Source organism: Sciurus carolinensis, chromosome 5 (genome assembly GCF_902686445.1).
Source record: "Sciurus carolinensis chromosome 5, mSciCar1.2, whole genome shotgun sequence".
Lineage (NCBI taxonomy): Eukaryota > Metazoa > Chordata > Mammalia > Rodentia > Sciuridae > Sciurus > Sciurus carolinensis.
The window spans coordinates 4,126,684-4,151,620 of record NC_062217.1 but is presented as its reverse complement, the minus strand read 5'-3'; the positions used below and the strand labels follow the sequence as shown (position 1 = coordinate 4,151,620).

Sequence of the window (24,937 nt, the reverse complement as noted above, 5' to 3'; positions counted from 1 at the left end):
TGACCTAACTGTATGTTTCCTAAAAGAAACAAACTTTATAAAGACTGAAGTCATTGAAAAGGATAGAGCACGTCATCATGCTGTCATGCACTGGATGTTTATGCTCCTCTTTCCCCTCAGAAAGTGCATATTAGATTCTTAACCTCCAAGGGGGGTGTCTCGGGGTGCAACTAGGGTTAGATTAGGTCATGGGGTCAAGATCATAGTGCTGGGACCCATGTCCTCATAAAGATGGAAAGAGAAAGGAGACCTGTGTCCTTGTCTGTGTGATGTATTGAGGGGAGGACTGGTGTCTGCAAGCCAGGAGGAGGACAGATGTGCACGGTGACCACGCCTTGGGCTTGGCCTTCCCAGTGACCACCTCCAGCCTGGAGTTCCTAGGTGATCACCCCCCAGCCAGGATCCTCGGCTTCACTGTGAGAAATGAGTGTTCCTGGTGTTGCAGTAGCCAGAACTGAGACACCTGTAACCCCGTCAACAGAAAGCTGTGTAGGTCTGTCAACAAGGACAGACAGCAGATTTCTCATCAAGCGACAGTACTAGGGATAGAGAAGATCATAAAGTTAAAATGATCATCAGGAGTATATGACAATTCTAAATATTCATGCACTGAAAATAGAAATTCTAAATAAAAACATAAACCTGATAGAACAAGAACAAATATAAAAATCCACTACTATAGTTGTGGATTCAACACTCCTCCCCTATTAATTAATGGAATAGATAGACCACAAAGGACTTTAACAATTCTGTCAACTACTTGATCTAATTAATATTTTGGAAACTTTACCTAAGAATAGCAGAATGTGTACTTATTTCAAGTGAACTAGAAGAACTCACCATGGTAGACCATATTCTGGACTACAAAATAAGACTCAATAAGACTCAAAAACAATGGTAATCACATAGCTTTGCTGATCACACTGACTACATTATTTAGTAAGGACATGACAGTGTCTCAGAAATCTCTAGACATTAGGACATCAAATAAGAATTTGAACTAAATAACCCATAGATGAAAAGAAGCCCAAAGGGAAATTATAACTGAAGACAGTGTAAATAAAAAGATATGTTAAAATGTGGGGGATGCAACTAAGGTAGTATTTAGTAAGAAATTTATAGCACTCAATGCATCTGTAAAAAAGAGGTCTCGAATTAATTGTCATATTTTTACTATGTAAAGTAAGGACAATAAGAGAATATTAAGTCAAACAAAACTGAGGAAATAAAAAATAATCACAGTTACAATATAAGTAAGTCACATGTGAATAAAGAAGAACAAGGGAGAAATCAATAGGACAGGAAGTTGGGTCTTTGGAAAGATCAATAAAATTGATATTCTATTCTCAACAATCAGGGGAAGAAAAATAAGATATGAATTACCAATACTAGGAATGAGAGAGGGAACCACACTCTTCATTCTTAAACACTGGCTACCAGAAATAATTTTATTAAGCTAAACTTGTGCACCTGTCTTTTCCTATACAAATCTTACAGTATAAAGGGAAAAGAATGACTTCAAATACTATGCAATGGAATGAACATAGACGTGAGATCCCTCACCCCACATTTATGTTTTTCTGGTGCTAAATAATTAGATGCCAGGCAAACAAGTGGCTGCTGAAATAGCTATTTTACTTCTGATTCACAGCCATTCTTGCCAGCCTACGTTGTTCTTGGTAATATGCTGAACTATTTTGATCAGTCTGATAATTTTGCAAATTTTATTTAGAAGAACTAACTCTGACTGGGTTCTCCCATCTTGCCACCTTCTGCATGGAAAACTCCATATAGTCTCATGGTAACTGTAAGTTAATTAGCCTAATTGGCGGTATCTTAAAATTCACGGAATGTATTTCAATGCGCTTAAAATATGAAAAATAAACGGCAACTTAGGAAATTTCTCAAGTCACTTAATCCGTTCCTGAAAATGCAGTGTTATGATGTCATATATGAATGAAGTTTATAGCCTCTGCAGACTGTTTTATATAATCGGCTGTCACACAGTATATCCCAATGTATCTAACAATGAATTGGTTACAAACTCGTTTGGGTAGTTACTGAGTGTGCATTACGTACAAGGCCCCCTGCTGTTTTATGCATGTGTGTGCATGTATAATATGTGTGTGGGTGCACACACACACACACACACACACACACACACCTCATTAACCCCAGAATTAAAATAGCATATATCTATCCCTCATGGGAAAATGTGGACAAAGGAACATTTTACCGGCAATTAAGAACCAAATTGGGGGCGGGTACAGGTTGCATTTTGTCACAGCGGACGCATTACGAGGTTCTGGAAATCTTGGCAGGGGCAAGCAGTCCGCCAGGGGAAGGCTGGTCCTGCCCTCATTCCTCCTGTCCCACGCCCAAGTTCATATTTTGGAGCAGATTTCAGGACGCTGTTGAATGCCAGAGAGGGGAAGGACTGGGCTGGCCTCTGTCGCTTTAAAACGGGTCGGTCACTCGTCGCACTTGGCGACAACTGCCACAGTCCCCGCGATGGCCTTTGTTCTGGCCGGACTGTCCGGGGTCCCCGCTCCCGGCAGGGCTCTGGCTTCTTGCAGAGTCAGGACGGAAAAGTTTGAAGCGTGAGCCCCATTCTCAGCTCGGCGGCCGGGCGAGGGGCGGGGAGCCGCGGAGGACGGCGCCAGACCCGGGAGGCGGGCTCGAGCACGCGTGAGGGCGCGTGAGACGAGGGGCGGGAGACCTGGCGGCCGGGCGGCACTGCCGGCGGTCAGCGCGCCCGCGAGGCAGGAGAGTGAGCGGCCGCGCGAGGCCGGCAGCGGGGCGCGGCGCCTGGGCTGGGGCCGCGTCCACGACCCGCGGCGGCTACCGCGCGGGGGGCGCCGGCGGAGGGGCGGGGCGGCAGGGCAGTGTCGCCGCGACGCCGCGGCTGCGGGTCGCAGGGGCGGGCGGAGCGACCGTCTCAGCCTGCGGCCGCCGCGCGGGCTGCTCCCGAGCCGAGTCCGGACCTTCGCTGCGCGGGCGGCGCCGAGTCCCGCGGACCCTTCTCCTGCAGGTAGGGGCGGTGCGGGCGCGCGGTCCCCAGCGCGGGGAAGCTGGCGGAGCAGCCTCGCCTCGGGGCCTGGAGGTGGTGGGCAGGCGTCCCGGGGAGGGCGCTGGGTCTCCAGCCGGAGCCCCAGCACCGAGCGGGCTGGACACGCCAGCGGGGCGTGGGGGGAGGCTTCTCGGTTCCTTCCAGCGAAAGGGATCGCGGAGACTTGGCAACCCTCAGGGTGTGATTATGGAGGTCGCGGGCAGCAGCCCTCTGAACTCTGGACCTAGCCCAGGACGAGGGGGCGAAGCTGGCAATTTAGAGGGACGCGGAAGCCTTGCGTTGCTAAGGGAGATGGCAGAAGCGGCGCGGTCACCTATGCAACCGCGGCTGGGGGCGGCGGGGGCTGTGCTTCCTCTTTCTCTTTTTCTTTGGGGATGGAAAGGGAGACTGTGTCGGAGAACAAAGATGTATGAGAGAAGGAGGGCTCTCCAGCTGTCGCCTCTTCTCTGATCCCACTGACCTCTCACTGAGACCCCCGCGGGCGAGGTCCGCTCCATTGTCTTAGAGGCGGGTGACTAAGTGATGGGCAGGTCCGCGGGCGGCGTGGCACCTACTAAGGGCTCTTGTTCCTCACCCCTCTTCCCTGGCGAGGTAAAACCAAGTAGGTCGGTGGAAGCGCTTGGTTTAACGGGTACCTGGTACCTCCGGAAAGGAAACGAAGGTGATTTTCGTCAAGTTCTCTTAGTATTTCTGTGATTTTATAGAAAACCAGTGAACACTCACTTGTGGCTCAGAACTGTCTGGGGGCAGCGAACCAATACATTAACATCGCGTGCTAATCCCTTGCCACTTGAAAGATTCATTTAGCGGGTGAAGGAAAAGCCATTGCTAAGCAGGACCAAGTCAAACTTGGCTGCTCCAAATTGGCCAGAGAAGTGAAGGAGCAGAAAGCCAGGTCTGTGTTTCCCGAGCGAGCGCGGGAGCTGGGGACGCTCTCAGCCTCCTTGGAGTTGTGGCTTTCTTTGAGAATCCCGTGAAAGGTCTGGAGTCCAAGCGGGGATGATGGTTACTGTTTGCCTCGCATTCTCCGGCGCTGTATGATGCTCCCGCAGTCCTTCAGAGCTTTTCATTTAGAATCCAAAGGAAGGACAAGGGACCACAAGTCATCCATGAGATCCTGGAATCACTGACTCGGCAGGGGGAAAAAAAAAAAAAAGAGGTGGACTATCAAGGTTCCTCCTCATGGGATCATTGTATAGCTGCCAGAATAAGTTAATTTTGCTCTTGATGTTTTTAAAAGCTTTGAAGGCAATTTATCCCATCCATAGATTCAGGCTACTGTAAAATTTGTGTGTTCAAAGTTGTTTTAGATCGCTGATGTTATACATGCACAGGTGACAGATACTTACCGTTAACATCTCTGGTCTCTTGCCACATGTGGCCAGCTTGTGTGAGCATGTGAGTTTTATGTTTGGTGGACTTGTTTGGAAACCAGGATATAAGTCATTGCAATAGAGTCAGTGTTTATGCGTCCCAGAGACCAAATTGCATGCTATAAAAATCATCTAGAGTGTGATATTTATTTACCAAAGGAAAAATTAGTTTAATCAATAAAATGTCATCTAGGGAGCGCACTTCCATGGTTTAGTTCATCTGTGTCCTTTGAGAATGGGGGAGGATTTAATAAAGTGAAATGATTTGTTTAGCACACACTAAATAGCTGAAGTATTTTACCTGTGCAATTTATACTCTAAAGATCCCCTTCCCTTGGACTGAAAAGCTTGAAGATATAAGCTCCAGTAGCTCCTGCTCCAGGTCATTAATGTGATCTGTGGGCAATTCAGTACTCTGCAGATAAAGGAGTACACCGACTCAATAGGAACCCATTGCAGGACATAAATGTTCTTGAAGGAAACTAAAGAGAAGTAGAAACATCTCATCCTCCCTAAGAGGTTGGAAAATACAATCTGTTGGGTAAAACAAATAATCACATGTAGAGTGTATACGTGATCCAAATATATGTGTGGGTGTATTCTCTACGTGTGTATATAACTCACAAATTATGAATGTGTTAAAATATTCATGTGATACAAGATATTGCTTTGGAACTCAGCTCTTTGAAAATTATGCTTTTTAAAATTTGAGGCTGTGCTCGGCTAAGCACCTCAATAATGTATCTGCTCTTTCCAGATCTTATCACCTGGGCAATTCCAAGCCCTGACAGCACATGTTCATAGAATAAGAAAATACCAGAGTGGACAGGAACTTGAGAAATGATTGGCTGAAGATGCTAGTACTATGGGGGGCAGCCGGGATTGAGGCCAGAGGACTGGGGTGATGTTTTGATGATCACCTGGCTAAACGTTGGCAGGGCTACTGGGGCTCGGTGTTCCCAGCACCCCTGGAGTGTCAGGGATGTGGGAATGGGGGTGCCTGATGATGCCTGAGGTGGGGACCAGCCTAGAGACCTGTGTGGACACATGCTCTCTGTCCTCTCCTCCGCCTGTGGCATGCAGCTCTCCATCCCCCAGCCTTTTTCCTAGCTACTCTTCGTATCTGTATTTGACTCTGTGCCAGGCACAATACAGTGTTCTTCAAGATCTCTAGAGAGCAAAACCTGAGCATGTCAAGCGAATAAGGAAGCCTTACTGAGATTTTTTAAACAATGCATGCAGTTTGGCCATGCCAGCTTAGGAGCCAGGCAGTAGCAGCAGGTGCTGTTCACCTGAAGTGCACGGAGGGAGGAGGCAGCCCTAGAGTACAGTGCCTTCACCCATGGCAGAGACACCTCTGCCTCTTGCCAGTTGCTTCTCCATCTAATATCTTCCCTGACCTTCACACCTGCCCTGCCAAGGACGCTGGAGGTCATGCAACCCTGGCCCTTCTCCCTCTCATAGACCCCCTGCCAGGTGAGACGCCCTGCTGGGGCTGTGCTCCTCGCTCACGTGTCCTCATGGCTGCTCCACCTTCACATCCCGACGCCTGCACAAGCCGGGGCTCCCTACGGATTTAGACAGTGCTTTTGACTACAGAGAACAAATGGGTCAACTTAAGTCAAGAATTTATACTCAAATTTTCTCTCATGGGAATGAACTTTTTTCAAGGAAATGTGACTAACAATGATTTTTAGACAGTATACATTGATAAAAATGGATGAGCAGTTCTGTGATATTTCCTAGAAATGAACAGTGGTTCAAGTATAGGAGAACTTGACTTTGAAAAGAACACTGTGTATCTCCTAGGACCAGGGCAGCACGCTCCTTGCCTGCCAATCCTAGGTTCTCCAGAGGTGCCCAGAGAGGACAGGCTTTCACCAGGAATCCCTGGTCCTACAGAGGCAGAGTCAGACTGTGGGACACAGTGAAACCCTGGCCCTTGTCATGAGCGCTGCCTCTGAGAACCACAGGGTGATACCTGCCTAGCCCCTCCTCGCAGCTGGGGTCACCTCTCTTTCCTAGTCAGTCTGTAAAGATTTTCTTACTTGCCATTCTTATTATTACAATAATCAGAAATCTAATAATGCACCAGGCTTCTAAGGAAGTTTATATTCACAGTATCTAACTGTAATTAAAAGTAGACATAATCGAAATGTTGATATTTTCAAACATACTTGCCAACTGTCAGTCTCAAAACACAATCGACCTATTTTTTTGTTTGTTTGATATGGAGTCTTGCTATGTGACCAGGTATGTCCCACATGGGATCATAATACTTTATATATAATTGTTTTTTGTTTTGATTTTGTACTGGGGATTTGAGACAGGGTCTCACTATGTTTTTTAGAGTCTTGCTAAATTGTGAGGCTGGCCTTGAACTTGCAATCCTCCTGTCTCAGCCTCTCAAATTGCTGGGATTACAGGCATGTGCCACTATGCCCAGTTATAATTGTGTTTTTTAAAAAACAGCTATTTAAATGACCTGTTATTTATAATTTCTGCCGAGTGCTTATCTTGGTGGATGTGGAGGACACTGGAAGTGCTGTCCATGCTCACTGTCTCCGTCTCATTCGGGTGTATTCCTCAGCCCTTTGTGGTCCAGCTTCCCTGACCCATGGCCTGGCCTTCTCCCTTTGCCTCCTCAGGTGGGCCCTGCATGCTCTTCCTCTGGCCTCCGCCTCTCCCACTTTGCGAACTGCCCTCGGCCTCCCCTCCACTCTTGCTGTGGCTCGGGTTCCCGTCCCCGGGTTCCCCATCTGCATCTCCAGGCTGACCTCTTTTTGTGCCTTGGCACCTGCCTCTGCCTGTGGGCACCTTCCCTGATGGAGCGCCTTTCCACGCTGGCTGCTGATGCCCAAGCTGGGGTCCGAGTCCCTGCTCCCTCCAGGCTCCTGCTGGTGTCCTGGCCACGCTGCTCCTCCCCTGCCCTCCCCCGCTTCCCATCTCCGTCAGTTTTGCAATTTGTCTCACCAGCGTTGCTCCAATTAGTCTTCCCTCCTCTGACCTTCTGTGGTGCCCTGGGTCTGGGCTTCACCATCCGCAGCCAGGACTCGGGGACCGTCCTAATTCATCTTCCTGCTCTAGCCTGTGCCCCTCTGAGCCAGGCGTACAGTTGCCAGAATGATTTATCTTAAATGCAAATTTGTCTGTGAAACCGCTGCTTAAAGGACTTAAATGACTTCCTGTTACCACGGTGTGAGGTGCATTCTCCTCTGCAGGACGCATGTTGTGGTCCCCCTGACCCCTCCCTGCCCACCTCCTGCCGCCTGTCTCCCCTCTCCTGGGTCATACGCCTCCTCTGAACGACACTGGCTTGCTGGTACCTCTCCACGTAGAACACAGCAATTCTTAACGCACTGGCTTTCTCTATTCCCTTGAGTTCTGGACACGACCCGCCTCTCACTGTGCTCAGCTGGAATCAATCTAGAACATCTTCCCAAAGACCTCCCCACCCTCTGTAAGCGCCTCCCTGGCGCCCTCCCCGCAGCAGTGAAGCTCTGGTGAAGTGCCTGCCTTTCCCCTGTACTGTCATTACCACTCTCGTGATCTCTGTGCACATCTAGGCTTGGTGGGTGTCACGTGCACATGACGAGGGAACGCTGCCTGGGACCTCAGATATGGTCTCCGGAGATTCCAGCTCCCACAGTTCCCTGCTCTCTGGCCGGATGCAGCCCCTAGCTCACTTTCTGTTCCTTTCTCTTCTGCATCATCCCAGATCCTGTCCGGCTCCTCCTGACTCTGTCTCCTCCCTTCCTCTACAGTCATCTGCTCCTTCTCCAGGAAGGGAAGGAAGACGCTGGGAGACTGAGGGATTCCCTCAGGGACACTGCCAGCCGGTTGGTGGCCAGGTGTGCATAAAGCTATGATGATTTGCCCTGTGCGCCTATCACTTTGTAAGAAGAAAGGAGGGTGCTTCTTTAACGAGCGCCCTGTGGGAGACAGCCTATAGCCGGGGGCCCAGACCACACCGCAAGGCCGCATGCACGCTGTGGTCTGCTTGTGGACAGCCTGCAAGCTAAGCATGCTCCTTACATTTCAAAATTGTGGTTTAAAGCAAAACAGCACAAAGAATGTCTGAGCAACTCAGATCCTGTGGCCCACAGAGTGTAAACCACTTGCTAGTTGACTCTTTTATAGAAGATGTTTGCTGATCCCTGTCCCACAGCGACAGGAGAGCCAAGCTCACGTTTGCCATATACTTCATGCCAACTTTGGGAAGAAAATTTTACTACCAGAAGAAGATGGATATATAAAAATAAATTGTGAACTTACAGGCTTTTAAGAGAAAAAAGAAAAAGAAGTCATAACTTATACCATCTCAGAGATGATGTCATATCTCTTTCCCAGGTTTTTTGTGTTTGTCACTTGTCCACACAGTTACCATGACGGAAGTAATAACCATTAAGCAATTTAATTAAACTAAGTCAGTTACTACTTCATAAATATTATTGTGGCATTTTTGGCCAAACACATCTTGAATATGTGGATAAGGATGAGTTTAGTGCTCAAATTTTAATAAGTTATATTGAATTATGAATAAAAACCAGCCTTTGAATTCCTTTTTCTCTCTTAACTAAAATGTTGAAAGTATTTTTAATTCATTTTTGTTCCTGGAATTAGTTAGTATTTTAAAAATAAACCTTTGGAGGTTAAAACTCAAGCATGTGGTACTGTATGCCCTTAATGAACACATTTGAAATATTTAATAATTCCTTTAAGAATGATAAAGTCTTATTCAGCTACTCATCCTCTTTCCAATTTAGATTCCCAGTTATAATCATTCAGTAATATGTGGTTGGGAGTCCTGGGTCGGAGTGATTCTGTGAGCTCCCAAATCATCTTTAAAAAGTCTATTAATATGCCTTTTATCTATATTATTTGGAACAGAGAGCCATTAACTTTCCATTTATTTCAGGGATTTAAAACTGAATACAAGAGCAAGACAAAAGAAATATAGCCTAAGAAATGAGGAAACTTATAAGTGAGTGCTAGGAGAATGTTTTAAATAGGTTATGTAGATTTGATATGGTTAAGCTCACTGGTTTTATATTACAGCATACAAGAAACAAATAAGAGTTCTGTAGTGAATGTAGAGCAAACCATTTCTCAGGAAGGGAGCTTGCTGAAGCCACGGATGCACCTGCATTCAGATAAGAAGGCTGGATCTTTCTGGACTTTATTAAGCAGACATCAAGGTGGGAATGGCGGCCTAGTCTAACGGTCCGTCAGAGCGCTTGCTTGAGGCAGAGAAGCAGCTGGAATTCTTGCTCTGTCCCGTGGTCCTCTAAGACGATGATAGCAGGAAAAGCTTGTTTTGGCCTCATCTGTGAAATGGCCGGGCACAGTGCCTCCTAGGGCTACGTGTAGGCCTGAGTGAGAGAACACTGCCGAAGCCTGTCCTGAGCAGCTGTCACCTCCAGGGGTTGCTGACCCGCCACGGAGAGGACGTCAGCATATTAAGACTTCTTCCGCAGGTTTGTCCAGCAGGAGTCTGGTCACTTAGAAAGTTTGGGTCGCCTTCTAACAAGATTATCACTGTGCAATAAAAATAGAAATTAGTGCTGGGGTAGGCTTCATTATAATCAGTAAGAAATCGATGCTGACAGGTGTGTGACAGAAATATTAGGTAAAAACGCTCTGGCCTGTAGTTGGTAATGGGCTGGAGCCCAGCTTAGCGGCGGAGCTCTTGCCTGCCCTGCCTCGGGCCCTGCTGCAGCCCCAGTACTGCAGAGATGGGAAGCCAAAGCCCACAGAAGACTCAGAAGTGCCCAGTGAGTATCACACTGGGACAGCTGCGTGTGGCAGGTCACAGAGGAGCAGATTTTGAAATGGGAAGAGGAGCACAGCCCAACGGGCAGAAATCAGAAAATCAGGCAGACACGGAAGGAACTGGAGACGCTGAAGAGCAAGTAACTGCTCCCTGGTTGTTACAAGAAAGCAACAAAGTCCCATAGAAATGTCATCCCCCTCTCTAGGGTCCACTGTGAGGTGACACTTAGCTGGGCCCCAGGGGCAAAGCCTCCGTGAAAATTGAGAACAGCAATGCCAGCCCAGAAGGACGTCCGGACTGCACCCCAGCCACCGGAGGGCGAGGGCAAGACCTCGCCCTGGCTCCTCTGTCCTGTTCAGCCTAAGAGCAGTGCCCAACTCCGCCTGGCACCGGTGGGGTAAAAAGGAGAGAAGGTTTAAAGGCGATTTGAAAACCTTTCAGCATTATTTTTTCCTTTGTGTTCTTCATCAAGGAAGAGCTTTAAAAAAATCAATCATCATCTTGGAATAAAGCCCAAAATCAGTGAAAAAATGAAAACAAAAGTCATCCAGCTCTTCTAAGTGAATTTAAGTGAGGTTGGCATCCATCCCTTGCCAGGATACTGAGAGAACTGCAAACGTAAGCCCGTGTGGGGGCACACCTGTCCTCCAGTGGCTGGGGAGGCTGAGGCAGGAGGATCGCAAGTTCAAGGTCAGTCTCAGCAACTTAAAGGGGTGGGGATGTCGCTCAGTGGTTCAATCCCTGGTTCGACAAGACAAAACAGAACAAAACAAAACGAAAACACAACCTGCAAATGTGAGTGCCTCTGTGCCTCTGGTGATCTCTGGTCCACGACAGCGAGTTTGAAATACCATCGATCTGGTGTGCATGGGTTGTCCCCAGCTTCACAAAGAAGCACCCACGAAGCTTACAACTGGTGTGCATATTCCCATAAAAAATAATATATACATACTATATACCACACACCTCTCAATCATTATCCAACCTTTACAACTTGGGGAGACCGTATAGTTTATAAAAATAAGTGATTGCAAACTAACCTGACCACAGAGTCTGAGAATAAAGCCAGATAAAATTAAGGCTCTAGTCTTTTTATTTATAAAATGGGATCTGAGGTAACACATTTCTAAGGTTTATGTTCTAAGAATTTATGGTAAAGTTTGACTGGTTTTTTGTTTTGGGTTTTACTTGGTGTCATTTTTTAAAACCATCGCTAAAAACACATAAAATTTACCATCATAAAAGTTTTTAATTGAGCAGTACAGTCGTGTTAGCTTCATGAACACTATCGTGCTACAGATCTCCAGAAATGGTTCATCTTGCTAACTAAAAACCTGTACCCATTGAACAAGAGCTCCATCTCCCCAGCCCTCAGAGCTTTCTGTCTCTGAGGCTGTGCTCTGGGGACCTCATGCAAGAATCACGTGGCGTTCATTTCTTTGTGACTGACCTGTTTCATGTACCACGATGTCCCGGAGGGGCGTCTGTTTTGTAGCATGTGCCAGGGTTCCTTGCTTTAAAAGGCTAAGTAATACTGCACTGTATATAAAAGTGGAATATTTGTACATGTGAGCGTACATTTGTGCTAGATGTATACGTACATATCACATTTTCTTTATCGTCCCACGACTGGTGGGAACGTGAGTCTGAGATTTTTCGCCTTGGTGGTTGTGAATGATTCTGCAGTGAGTGTGCTGCGCATGTCTCTTCCAGATCTTGTACTCAGTTGTGTTGGAGTCATCTGGTCCTTGGAGTGTTTCTACCTCCAATCTTTTCAGGAACCTCCGTCGGGTTTTCCATAGTAGCTTCCTGCTTTGCATTCCCACCAAGGTGGCTAGGATTCCATTTTCTCCACATCCTTGCCAATGCTTATTATTTCTTTGGTAATAGCCGTCCTAACGGTGTGAACCTGTCATGGCTTGAATCTGCAGTCTACTGATGGTTCCAGCACCTTTTCACATATCTGTTGGAGTTTGGATGTCTGCTTTGGAGAACTCCTGTTTTTATATCAGATTTTGTGTTCACTTTTGTCTGTAGAGTTGTAGGAGTTGGTATATTAACCCCTTATCAGATACAGGTCTGCAAACTTTTCTTCCCTTCTGTATGTAGGCTCTTTCCAGTGTGTTGACTGTTTGCTGCACAGAAGGCTCTTTGGCTAGATATAGTCTCATTGTCTTTTCTTATTGCTCCTGCTGTTCATGTCATATTTAAGATATCATTGCCAGATCAATATCATGAAGAGTTCCCATTGTGTTTTCTTCTAGTAACTTTATAGCTTTGGAGCCTCTGTTTAGGTCTTTGTTTCTTGTATATGATATAAAGTAAGGATCTGATTCATTCTTTTGCATGTGGATATTCAGTTTTCCTTTGCTTTCTCCACTGTGTAGTCTTCGCCCCCTTACAAAAGGTCATGACTGGTACACAAGGGTTTCTTTCTAGGATCTCTACTCAGTGCATTGACTTGTATGTCAGTGTTTAAACCACCACCAAACTGTTTTGCTTACTGTATCTTTTAACATGTTATACAATCAGCAAGAGTGTTCAGCTTTGTTCTTCTTTCCCAAGAGTATTTTGGATATTTGGGGTCTTTTGAGTTTCCATATGCATTTTAGGATTTTTTTTTGGAGGGGGGCAAGTGTCACTGGGATTCTGATAGGGATTTTGATGCATCTGTGTATCACTTTATATGCTATGGACATTTTAACAACCCAATCTTCCAATCCATGAATATGGGATATCTTTATTTTCATTTGTATTTTCTTCAATTTCTTTCAGAAACATTTTTTAATTTGCAATGGACAGGTCACTTTTATTTGTCTCAAGATATTTTCTAATTTTCTTTGTAATTTCTTCTTTGACCCAGTAGTTTGCAAGACCATTTTATTTACTTCACATATTTGTGAATTTCTCAGTTGGCCTTTTGCTATTAATTTCTACTTCCATTCCATTGTGGTCATAACAGATACTTGGTGTGATTTCAGGCTTTTAAAATTTATGAATAATTAATTTGTGGTCTAACATGTAGTCTGTCTTGAAGAATGTTCAGTGTGTGCTTGAGAAAAAAATGTGCTGTGCTATTGTTGGGTGGGGTATTTTAAAAGTAAGTGCCTGTTGGGTCTGATTGCTCAACAGTCTTATTCAAATTCCCTTTCTTATTAGTGCTTTTCTACATGGTTCTATCAGTTCTTAAAATAGGATATTGAAATCTAATGTTATTCCTTTACTGCTTCTTTTCTACTTCAATTCTTCCGTTTATTTGGGTGTACAGTTGTTGGATGCATATATATTTACAATTGCTATTTCTTATTTATCATTGTGTATTTCCTTCATTGTCTCTTGTGGCAATTTTACTTAAAGCCTATTCTGTCTGAGACAAGCATAGCCATCTTTCTTTTGGATGCTGTTTGCATGGAGTATCTTTTCTGGTCTTTCACTTCCAGTCTATGTGTATGCTTACATCAAAAGTGAGTTTCTTGTGTTTATATAATTGGATCTTGTAGCTTAATCCATTCAAGCACTCTTACGTTTTTGTATCAGAAAGTTTAATCCATTTATCTTCATAATATTTACTGATAGAAAAGACATAGCATTACCATTTTGTTAACTTTTTCTGTATTCTTGCATCAGGTTGGTTCCTCTCTCTTTTGCTACCTCCTTCCCTGTTTCTTTGGGTTTCTTGAAGTGACATGCTTTGTTTCCTTTCCCTTCTTCGTCCTCTTTTTTTTTTTTTTTCTTATCTCTTCCGTAGGTATTTCCTTTGTAGTTACTATGGGGATCACACAAGACGTCTTATTATTAGAATCTATTTCAAGTTAGAAACGATTCAGCTTCAATTACATAAAAGGCTTCTACTTCCTTTACATTTTCCCTTCTTTCTGTCCTTGGTGTCACTGATCACATATTTTATACTGTGTGTCCATCAACCCATTTTTAAGGTCATTTCTGTGCTCAAGTCTTTTAATTTTTTCAAATATCAGTGATTTCATTCTTCATACTCTATTATTCTCAGTATTTTAAAATGTTTATTTTTTTAAACTTATTGTCTTTTAAATATCATAACAAAACTAAGACTGCTTTACACCCTTGACGAGTTTTGTGTTGGCCTCTGTGTTGACATTTGCATGTATTTTTGCTCGTCTCCTGTCTCTGATCCCCTCTGTCCCTGCTTGAAGGACTCTCTAACCCTGGCTCACAGGGCAGGTCTGGTGTCACGTGCTCCCTTGACTTTTGTGTATTTGGCAAAGTTTTTATTTCATATTCTTTTGAAAGATAGTCATGCCATACACAATATCATGGGTTAGTATTTTCTCTGTTCTTTTCAGCACTTTTAATAGTTCATCCCATTCTCTTCTATCCTATAAGGTTTATTCTGAGGGGTCTTCTGATAACCTTGGGGGAGCTTCCTTCTGCATCTTAATTACATTTCCTTGCTGCATCTGGGTTTTCTCTTTGTCTGCGACTTTGGCTAGTGTGATTACAATGTGTCTCACAGTGAGTGCTTTAGGCTCATCATAGCTGGAGTCTGTGGAGCTTCTTGAATTTAGACGTCCATTTCTCTCTTCAGATTTGAGAAGTTTCCAGCCACTATTTCTTCAAATAATCTCTCTGCTTCTTTCTGCCTCTGTGGGAGGCTCTGGGAAATCCACGATACACATATTGGTCTATTCAATGGCATCTCATATGTCCTTAAGCTCTCTTCATTTTTCTTCATTCTTTTCTTCTTTTTGCTCTTCTGACTCAATAATTGAAAATAACCTCTCTTCGAATTCAGTGATTCTCTTTGATTCCAATGACCTGGTTTGCTGTTGAACCTTTCCAGTGATTTTTTTTCAGCACAGAAAAAAATGATATCTCTCTGCCTGTTCTTTTTTGTATTATTTAGCTTCAGAATTTCTCTTTTGTTCTTTTTGTTATAGTTTCATTCTCTTTGTTGATATTTGCATTTTGTTTTATACATTGTTTTCCTGATTTTTCTTAGTGGTGTGTCTATGCTCTATTTAAGCTCATTGAGCTTTGTTGAGAGGGTTCTTTGAATTCATTGTCAGGTAATTGATAAATTTCAGTTTCATTAGGGTTGGTTTCTAGTGATTAATTTTGTTCTTTTGTTTGATCTATGTCTCCCTGTTTCTTTGCACACTTTGTAAGGATTCCTACAAGGAAAAACCACCAATAATCATGGTCACAGATTCTGGGACCTCTCAGACTTTTGAAGAATGCATTTTTCTAGGCTTGTGTGTGTGATTTCCTAACTACAGAGTTTTTCCTGTTTTTTGGAGTCTGTAATCTCTTACCCCTCCGTTGCTTGTCTGTGGTGCTATGGGATTTCTTGTGGTTCAACAGAAAGCAAGTTTTCATGATTGGGATATGAGGTATCCTCCAAAAGCTCACATGTGAGACAATGCAAGAAGGTTTGGAGGAGAAATGATTGGGTCATAACCTCAATCTAATTAGTGAATTAATCCTTTATGGGATTAACTGAGTGCTAACTGAAGGCAGGTGGGGTGTGGCTGGAGGAAACAGGTCACTGGGCGTATGACCGTGGGGTGTGTATTTTGTATCTGGAGCATGGAGTGTCTCTCTGTCTGCTTCCTGATCATCATGTGAGCTGCTTCCCTTTGCCACTCTTCCGCCATAATGTTCTCCCTCACTTCCAGCCCTAAGGAATGGAGCCGGCCTTCTATGAACTAAGACCTCTGAAAATCTCTGAAACCGTGAGCCCTTAAATAAACTTTCCCTCCTCTGTGTTGTTCTGATCTAATCTTTTAGTCACAGCGGTGAAAAAGCTGACTAAAACACGAGTCAACTTTCTTTTGTTTCCAGTGACCTCCAGGGATCCAAAGAATGCTGGTTTCGTTAATGTCCCAAGTCAGGAGAAAGAGAAACCAGTGCCTTGGGATTCCCTGAAGTGTGGGTAAGCATGCATTGCTCTCTTTTCTGTCTTTCCTGAGGAGGAATCTGTGCTTTTGTATTTACTCCCAATTGTGCTGAGCTGCACCTGGTAGGGAGGGGTGCTCTTGTGTAGAATGCAAAGGTTTTTCTTAATTATTTCAATATGGCCGTTTTGGGTTTGCTTCACCGAGGGTCCTGAAAATTTCTAACTGGTTTTTGGAGTTCTCATAAAGGCACTTTGGTGTATATAATGCTGACTCATCAGTGTCTCTGTGGAAGAATGAGGTATGGGACTTCTGGTTTTGCCACCTTGCTGACATCACTCCATAGACTATGGTTTAGTCTGATTGTAATAAGGCATCTGCCCACTTTATTGGATTTTCCAATGACATTGCTGCCCAATCAGCCTTGATTCCTGTTTGTGTGCAGGAGAAACTGAGCAAGACAAGAGGGGTTGAGTCAAATCAGATTTCTTTAGAACCGGGTATTTAATGGAAGCAGTGTCAGCCTTGAGCCATCAGATTAACCTCAGTGAAACATATTTGAAAGAACAGGCAGAGAGATATCACTTCAGGAAGGAATATAGTAGAAGATTGATCAAGAGCCTACACAAACTCAATTGTAGTCACAAATAAATATCAAGACAGTAAAATATATGTACAACCAGAGAGTACCACATGAGTAGATGTTGCTTTCACGTAGAATCTGGTAAAAGCATTGTGACTGATATAGGAAATATACAAAGGAGAGATAAACCTGAGCAAAGATGAAATCATTCTTACCCCACAAATCTATGGAGGTCTACTTTACACCCTTGTGTGCAGTCTTCCTTACATTGTCTGTGTCTGTATGGTTCTGTGTGCATGTGTGTGTGCAAATGAGTGTAAAGGAATCACAATTTGTTTCACTCTCTTCCCCATTGCTTGGTAACCATATGGTTTGAGTGAAATTGGTCCAACTCAAGCTCTGGAAGTAACTGGCAATTGGCTTCAGTTGATCAGAATCCTACCTGATGTGCTGGTTTCCCCCTCTGATGGCTTTTCGGGTGTAGAAATGTGGCTTAACCAAGTGAGGCCCAACCCCTTTTCCACCATTGAACTCTTCTCCCTCTCTCCCTGTCTACATTGTCCTGCTGAGTCACATGCCTTTCCTGTCAAGAGCCATCCTGTTAAGGAAGGCACCACAAGATACACAGATGTGGAGAGAGAGGAGGCAGAGAAAGCAGTGGCCAGGTATCCCCACAGCCCTGGTCCTCTGACCTAGCATGACGACCACAGCAGAATGGTCATGATGGTCAATTCTTTGTATCTAGCCTTAATTATTTATTGGAAACTGTAATACCCAAAGTGAAAATGCATAACATAAATGTGCACTGAACACATTATTATTTGGTAAACATTTGAATTAAGAACGAGAGTATTAAAACCAGCCCCACCTTTCACCATCTCTGCTTTTATGCTGCTTATTAATCTGCACCTCTGGGTATAGAAGTGTTGCTCAGCGTGACCCTGAAATCTATGTGAACCGAATCATCTGTGTTGGTTGCACAGGTTGCAGGTTATCTGGTTTTCACTTCTGGCTGTGCTTGCTCTTGTGAGTGTACCAGACACATGTTCCCTTTCCAGTTACTGGGCTTTGGGTGTATGGCTTGCACTGGAATGTTGTGTAATGCTGCTCCATCAATTCCTGACCTCCCTCCTGGGTACATATTTGTCTACACCTCTGTAAGGAACAGACCCAGGAGGGAAAGGCAGAGTCACGAAATTAATACTCTAGATAAATCAACATTTAGAGCAATCTGGATAGGTTGATATTTTGGGCCAAGAATAGGAAAAGCAAATTTCCTAGGAAGAATCATAAGCCCCAGTTGGTTGAGTCAAAATACCAATGGTAAAATTCAGAGTGTCAAGGGCCTGCCTTGACAAGAGAACAGTTGGGATAAATACATAGGTGTTCATTGACTACTGCTCACTATAATAAGCCCTGCAGCACCACAGCAAATATGAAGCCAATGATTAGCATTTAGAATAATGTATTCATAGGAATCCTAAAATGTTAAGGTTTGAGAAACTGGAATAGATACAGAGGAAATAAGCTGGAATGGTTAAGGCCCAGAAAGAGCATGTTGAAAGGCTGCCTGGGAAGGTTTTCCCTAGAAAAGTATAGAGAGAATGTAATGTCTTTCACATGGAAAACTTAGCTGTTTTCTTTATGTAAATGACCTGGGACCATGGATGGGGTAGGGGCCATATGAAGTGGGTCACCCTTCATGTGACTCATGATGTAATATAAATTAGATACTAAAAATTCCAAGGAAAGGAAAAGATGATCTTACAACCAGGAAGTGTTCCCTCAGAGTGTTGAGACAAGCAGGGAGGGAATCTGCCCACGTTGTCTAAGATTCTGGTTACAGGGTGGTTTCTCAGGGTCTTCTCATCTAGCTCCCTTTCCAGAGAGAAAGGAAAAATTTACCTCCTCAAATAAGGAAATCCTGGTAACCTTAAAGTATCCTGCTCAAAACATTAGTTGAACAGAGAGGTATTTCTTCACCATGTGCAAATCTTAGACAACTGCACCTGTTTCCACATGGATAGTCACTACTTGTAAAAGGGGTCAAGTCAAAAAGGGAAAAGTGACTTTTCAGGATAGATACTTGAAAAGGGAAACGTTGGCCACAGTCACCTCCACTTTCACTCTGGTCCGCTTTAGCATTCTAGATTACTCTGCCCCAGAAAACTTTGATTCATGCAGGAAATGCAGCAAGAACGGGGTATCAAATGGAGACCCTGTGTTTTAGAAGTTCAATGGTTATTTTAATTTCCTGAGAGTGCTAAATCAAACTAAAAATCCCTATCAGGCCAAAGAATGTACATAAATTTACTGCCCTCAAATTTTTGCCCTTAAAAATACAAAACACTAATCTTAAGCATCTTAGAATAAATGATGTTTTGAAAGTGCTAAAGAAAATAGAAAAGATAAATCTCACTGTGTAGATATATTCCTGTTTTCAGGAAATCAGCGCATAACTAATTTCTTTAATCTACTCCATGATCATTTGCCAGTGGCAAGAGGTCCGGATTCCACACAGGTGAGCATGGCTGGCTTACTCTTGCAGAGCAGATGGCACCAGGTCAGTGGCCAATAACAATCTGTAACATACCAATGGCATGTCAAGAAGCCAGTTCTCTGTGGAACAGGGCCTGCTTTTAAAAAGAGAACAGACTGGTGACTTTTCCTGAAGGATAGAAGTCAGTCTTTCCCTCTCTTTCTCTGTCGCCTGTCTCTTTTCATGCTGTGGGTTTAATGCCCTTAGCTGTAGTTCGCCTTGAAGAGGAACCGCATGTGCAAGCACATTGGTTGCTTTGTCATCACACATGAACTTGTGCAGTGTAAACAATGGAAAAAACAGGCTTTACTTGGCTAGAATAAGCAACACGCAAAAGTCACACACACACACACACACACACACACACACACAGCAGAAAACACAACCAAACTAACAACAAGAGCCCAAACATTCCTTAAGAGCTTACAAAAGCTCCCTCAAGAATGGACATTAGGTGAAAATAATAGTGGAAGTTCTGTTTGTAGGGTTTGAGGTAAACGTGCCGTCTAAGTCCCATTCACCTTAAAAAAGACAGACCTGAAGTTATTGGCATTATACAAGTAAATGAAAATAAAAGGTTTGGAAATGTAAACACTTTTACATTTCAATAATGTCTATTTTATGAAAAAAATTTATTTAATAAGGTACATTTAAAGGAATCTTACATGGTTTTTATAAATCTAAAGAGTGATTTTGTTTATTTATTTATTTATTTTGTTTTGGAATCTTACCTTTTGACCTGACACTGTAATCCTAGGACCATCAGTTTATAAGGCAGCACCTTACTAGAATTTTTAAACATATTGTCACTGAGAAAATAAGAAATGTGAGGATAGGGCTTCGAGTGAATTTGCTCTCTCTGGATTTCCCTTGCTCTCCTGCCCTGGGTCCTCTTCCTTCTCTCCTTGTATGTGACCAGGGCAAGTCATTTCACATTACTTTCATGGTGTTATAATTTTAAAATTGTTATCATAAGATCTTTCTGGTCTACTTCAGTTTTAGTGAGAATCAAATGAAATGATGCATGTAGAAGCCATTTATAAACTATAATATGAATTCTGTGCACGTGCATACACATTACCCTGTACACCTCTGTAGGTAAATATGCAATTGCAATTATAGTTAAACTGCAGTCGTTTCACTTGGAAAATCCAATTTATATATGTGGTTGAAATATAATGAACTATACCATTTATTTAAATTAGAGATTATTTTTAATATCTCCATTATTAATTTGAATTTCTTATAGTTTTAGCCCTTTGTCGATAAACTACTCATTTGAAGGAAGAAGTAGTGTTGATATCTGAATTTGAAAAATGTGCCACTTTGAGCACAATTGTATTTGTCAGGGAGAAAATTGGCTAGCAAAAATCTGTTGACACTCTGGAACAGAAACATTTTTACAACTCATTAAATTATAATATACATTACATTCCTTCAGTCTCAGATACATTTAAATCAATGGGCATTTAACATTCTGCAGTATAGATGAATACAATTTGGAAGCACAGAAATGTTTTCAAAGAATCAAAGGATATATTATCAGAGGTGGGAGTACTACCGTGACCACCTTGAATGGGCTCGTGGGTGTGGACGGGACGCCCTTCCTTTGGTGCCAAGCCGCCATGCCTGTCAGCCCTGCACCACTCAGCAGGGCCTGGCAGGATCGGGATTCGGTGATGGACTGGGGTGGCTCTGTGCAGGAGCTGTTTCCCCTCTTCCTTAATGCTTTCTTCCCTCCTTCTCCAGCCCTCCCTCCCTTCCTCCTCCTCCCGTCTCTTCGCTCTTCCTCCTTTGCTTCCTCCACTTTCTCTCTTTCCTCCCCCACCTTTATCCATGTGCATATGTGAGAAAGATGCAGGCACCCCTTGCTCAGAGCTTCTGGAAGGCTCAGTGTGCCTGGGGAGAAGGAAGATGAGCAGATGAGACCGCAGGGAAGTGGGGCACAGCTGGTAGGTGACCATCTGTGTCAGAGGAGCCCAGGACAGGGTGCCTGGTGAGCCTCGGACAGACGAGAGTTCCATGGAGATGTTATAGCTGGAGAGAGATGCCTGAGGATGAGGAGTTAGCATGTATGGACAGGAAATAGAGATTACATATAATTTCATAGTTTATAAGTACTTTTTATAAGTCTGTGTTAGATGGCAAGTAGGACAAATGATTGAAAATTTGGGGATTCTAACTTATTTTAGTAATTGTGTTGGCCATTTCCAACACAATTACCTGACGGAGGAGAGTCTTGCGTTTTGATTCCCTCCGCTGCAGACATCTTTGGCTGTACTATAAATGTATCCGGTGTGCACATGCTATTTCCTCCAGTCACCTCTTGTACAGGTGTCTGGTAAACAGCACTATGCAAACTGAAACCGTCCTCTGTGTGTCTGCCACACTGCCTCCAGCCTGGCAGTTGGGACTGGGAGTAGTTTTGTCTGTAATGATAATTATATTTAATGACCTGCATTGTAAATACAATGACTTTTCCTTTCTGTGGGTGGGCAACTGAATCTGAATATGGAAAAAATATAGAAAATAAATATGAACTTTGGACATTTCAGAAATGTCCCTATTATTGTGTTTACTTTTTACTTTGCTCTTGATTTGTATTAGATATAATTTCATAATTATTAATTTCATAATTATTAATCTCAAAATTATGCATAGGATTTATCATTATGTGAACATTACTTGGAGACAGAACAAATCTTTTTGCTTTGCAATGTTCCCAATCTTCTTTCTCATTAATAGAGTATTTCCAGTGTTGTGAGATAAGGCTGCTCAATAAATGGTCATTAATTATATTCTAAGTGTAAAAGAAAAACGAAGTTGTGAAGGGAAGGGGAAAACAACCTGAGCACAGAGGGCACTTTTGCACAGATCCTGGGAATGTGCTGGAAAGGTCGGTCTTTTCCATGTGCTCTGACACAGCTGGGGCTGGGTCAGAGTCCTGCAGATCCAAGTCCTTCCCTGTTCAGAAAACAATGTTTCTATGAATCGTGTGATCCAAAAACATTCCAGAAGGCAAGACCCTGGTGAGTCTGCTTGTATTTGTCTACTGGATGAATGATTACATGGCTCTATGAGTGAATTGCATTTAATATCTGCAACTGTTTTCCCTGCATGGATTTAAAAATTCAGGAAAGATTCTAGTTCTTGAATCCCATAATTTCTAAGAAAATTTCAGTATCTAATTTTTCGTAAGTGTGTGAGTTTCCTGTGGATGCTGCAGCAAAGTACGGCTCTTCAACAACAGATTTTTTCAGTTTTGGAGGTTGGAGGACCGGGACACAGTGTTGCAGAGGCCTTCCTCCTCAACGGAGTAGATGAGGATCCGTTCCAGGCTTCTCCCTGGTGTCAACCTACAGTTCTGAGGTTCCTTGGCTAGCGGATCCCTCCTTTTCAGGCTGTGCTCTCCTTGGGTTCAGATTTCCATTTTTCCTAAGAACAGAAGTCATGGGTGCATGATTTAACCCATGATAGTGCGTGTCAAAGAGAGGCCCCGTCCTCTATGCAAGAGTGATTTAGAAAGCGGACCCGACACGGGTAAGTAAATATTGGGATAGAAGGAGGTTCCACAGTGGTCGCCTCTGCTTGGGTAAACTCAGGGAGGTCTTTGCAGAAGAGATCAGTTAGAGAGGGAAGGCCGTGAAGGAATTTGTCAGTGAACAAAACCCTCAAATCTGACACATCTAGAAGGAAATCTGATATTAACTAAAGTTGACTTTCCCCTACATTCTCTAACTCCATCAATGGAGCCAGTGGAACCTGAGTCACCCCTCTCCACTGTCACCCCTGCCCACCATTAGGCCTTGGTTCTTGAATCCCTCACATATGACATGTCCTGTGATGTGCAGGATCCACACCTTCCCTTCATCTTCCATCCTCAAGTCACCACCTGATTCACCTCCTTGGTACCCATTTGGTCCTTATTCTGCACACCCCAGACCTCCAATACCAGCTCACTCATGCTTGTGCACAGCCTGGCTGCCGCCTTCATTGCTCAGGTCCACATTTAGTAGGGTACTGACTCTCCAGGACTCTTGAGATCCTGTGGTCCAGTCCTTCACATGTGCACAAGCCCTTCAGCATGTCCCAGAGAAGCAGTTCCCACAGGAGAAATCAGCATACCTCAGACACTGGGAATGAGGTCTGAGAGTACAAGCCAACCCATAGCAGAGCTATGAAACTGCTGCAAGGCAAACGCCCCTCAGTGTGTGCCCTGGGAAGCAAAGAAGGAGGTGGCTACACCACTTGGGTCTACCAGCTTCCACGTGCTCATCAGGTGTTAAGTATTTCCTGTTTATACTGGTGTTTTAATCAGCATAACATGAATGACCTCAAGTCCAATTTCCCTTAGAGACCTCCCACTCTGAACCCTCTTGAGTCCTGTCTTTACTGTCCACAGTCCTACTCGCATTCTGGTCTTCTGAACTCCCACCAGAATAGCCCATTAAGCTCTGATTACAGTAATCTAAAGCATTTCCAGAGAGCATTGCTAAGCATTTCAAAATTCCTCCCACCAATTCCAAAAAGCTCCCCAAGCTTCTGAACTACATGGTCAGGTTAGTCGCAGCAATGACCCCACTTCTCGGTACCAATTTCTGTTTTAGTCAACTTTTTTGCTGCTGTGACTGAAAGATCTGGCAAGAGAAGTTTTAAGGAGGAAAGTTTGAGGGCTCACGGTTTCAGAGGCCTCAGTCCATAGGAGGCTGGCTCCATTCCTCAGGGCTTGAGGTGGGCAGAACTTCATGGGGGACGTGTGTGAAGGAGAAAAGCAGCTAGCCTGATGATCAGGCAGCAGAGAGAGACTCTATTCACCAGATACAAAATACATATACCCAAAGTATGGTCCTAGGAACCCCTCCTCCAGCCACCCACCCACCTTAGTCACCACTCAGTTAATCCCATCCAAGGGGGGTTAATTCACTGATTGGATTAAGCCTTTTATAACTGGATCGTTCCTCCTCTGAACCTTCTTGTGTTGTCTCACACATGAGCTTTTGGGGACACCTCACATCTACACCATCACCAATGGAGGTAATTAAATGACAGAATGGTGAGTGCTGTCCACCCCACACTGTGAACACTGCTGTGCTCACAGTCTGTTGTGGTTTAGAGCTGGTTGTCCCCCAAGGCTCCTGCGTTGAGGGCTTGGTCCCCAGAGCAGTGCTGGTGCTTTGGAACTGATGGATTGTGAGGGCTCCAACCTCAGCAGTGGGTGAGTCCCTCAAGGGATCAGTAAGCAGGGGGCATTGTTGGGAGGTGGTGGAAGCTGTAGTTGGGGCCTTGTGGGAGGACACAGGTCACTAGGCATGCCCTGGGAGGGCATGTCTTGTCCCCAGTCCCTTCCTCTCTTTCTTCTGCTTCCCAGCTGCCATGAGATGAGCAACTTTGTTCCAACATGCCGTTCTCATGTTCTGCCTCGCCTCAGGCCCAGAGTGATGGGGCCAGCTGACGGTGGACTGAAACCTTTAAGACCATAAGGCAAAATAAATCTCCGCTCAGTTGTTTTTCTCAGGCATTTTGTCATGTCAATGAGAAGCTCACTAACAGCCATTTCCTGATTTCATGCTGGCATGCTCTCTCTGTTTTGCAGTAGGCTTCCATGGTTCCCACTTTCCCTCTAACCATGTGGCAGGAGAAGTGTTTTCTGCATCCAGGCCTCCCATCCTGGCTGGATAGTCACAAACTGGCTATGTAACCTATATATGCTGATGGTTTCTGATTCT

The 24,937-nt window shown here is 44.1% G+C and overlaps 1 protein-coding gene across 2 annotated transcripts in view; it reads left to right on the top strand.

The window, feature by feature from the left end:
* Positions 1 to 2,793: 2,793 nt before the first annotated feature.
* Positions 2,794 to 24,937, top strand: part of Myo16 (myosin XVI) — a 606,187-nt gene continuing 584,043 nt past the window's right edge. The window contains exon 1 of one of the 2 annotated variants that reach the window (XM_047554578.1): positions 2,794 to 3,031. The gene's annotated coding sequence lies outside the window, so the exon portion shown is untranslated. Of the gene's footprint in view, positions 3,032 to 16,092; positions 16,128 to 24,937 lie in introns of those variants that run through there. The other variant, XM_047554580.1, reaches the window with a different exon arrangement.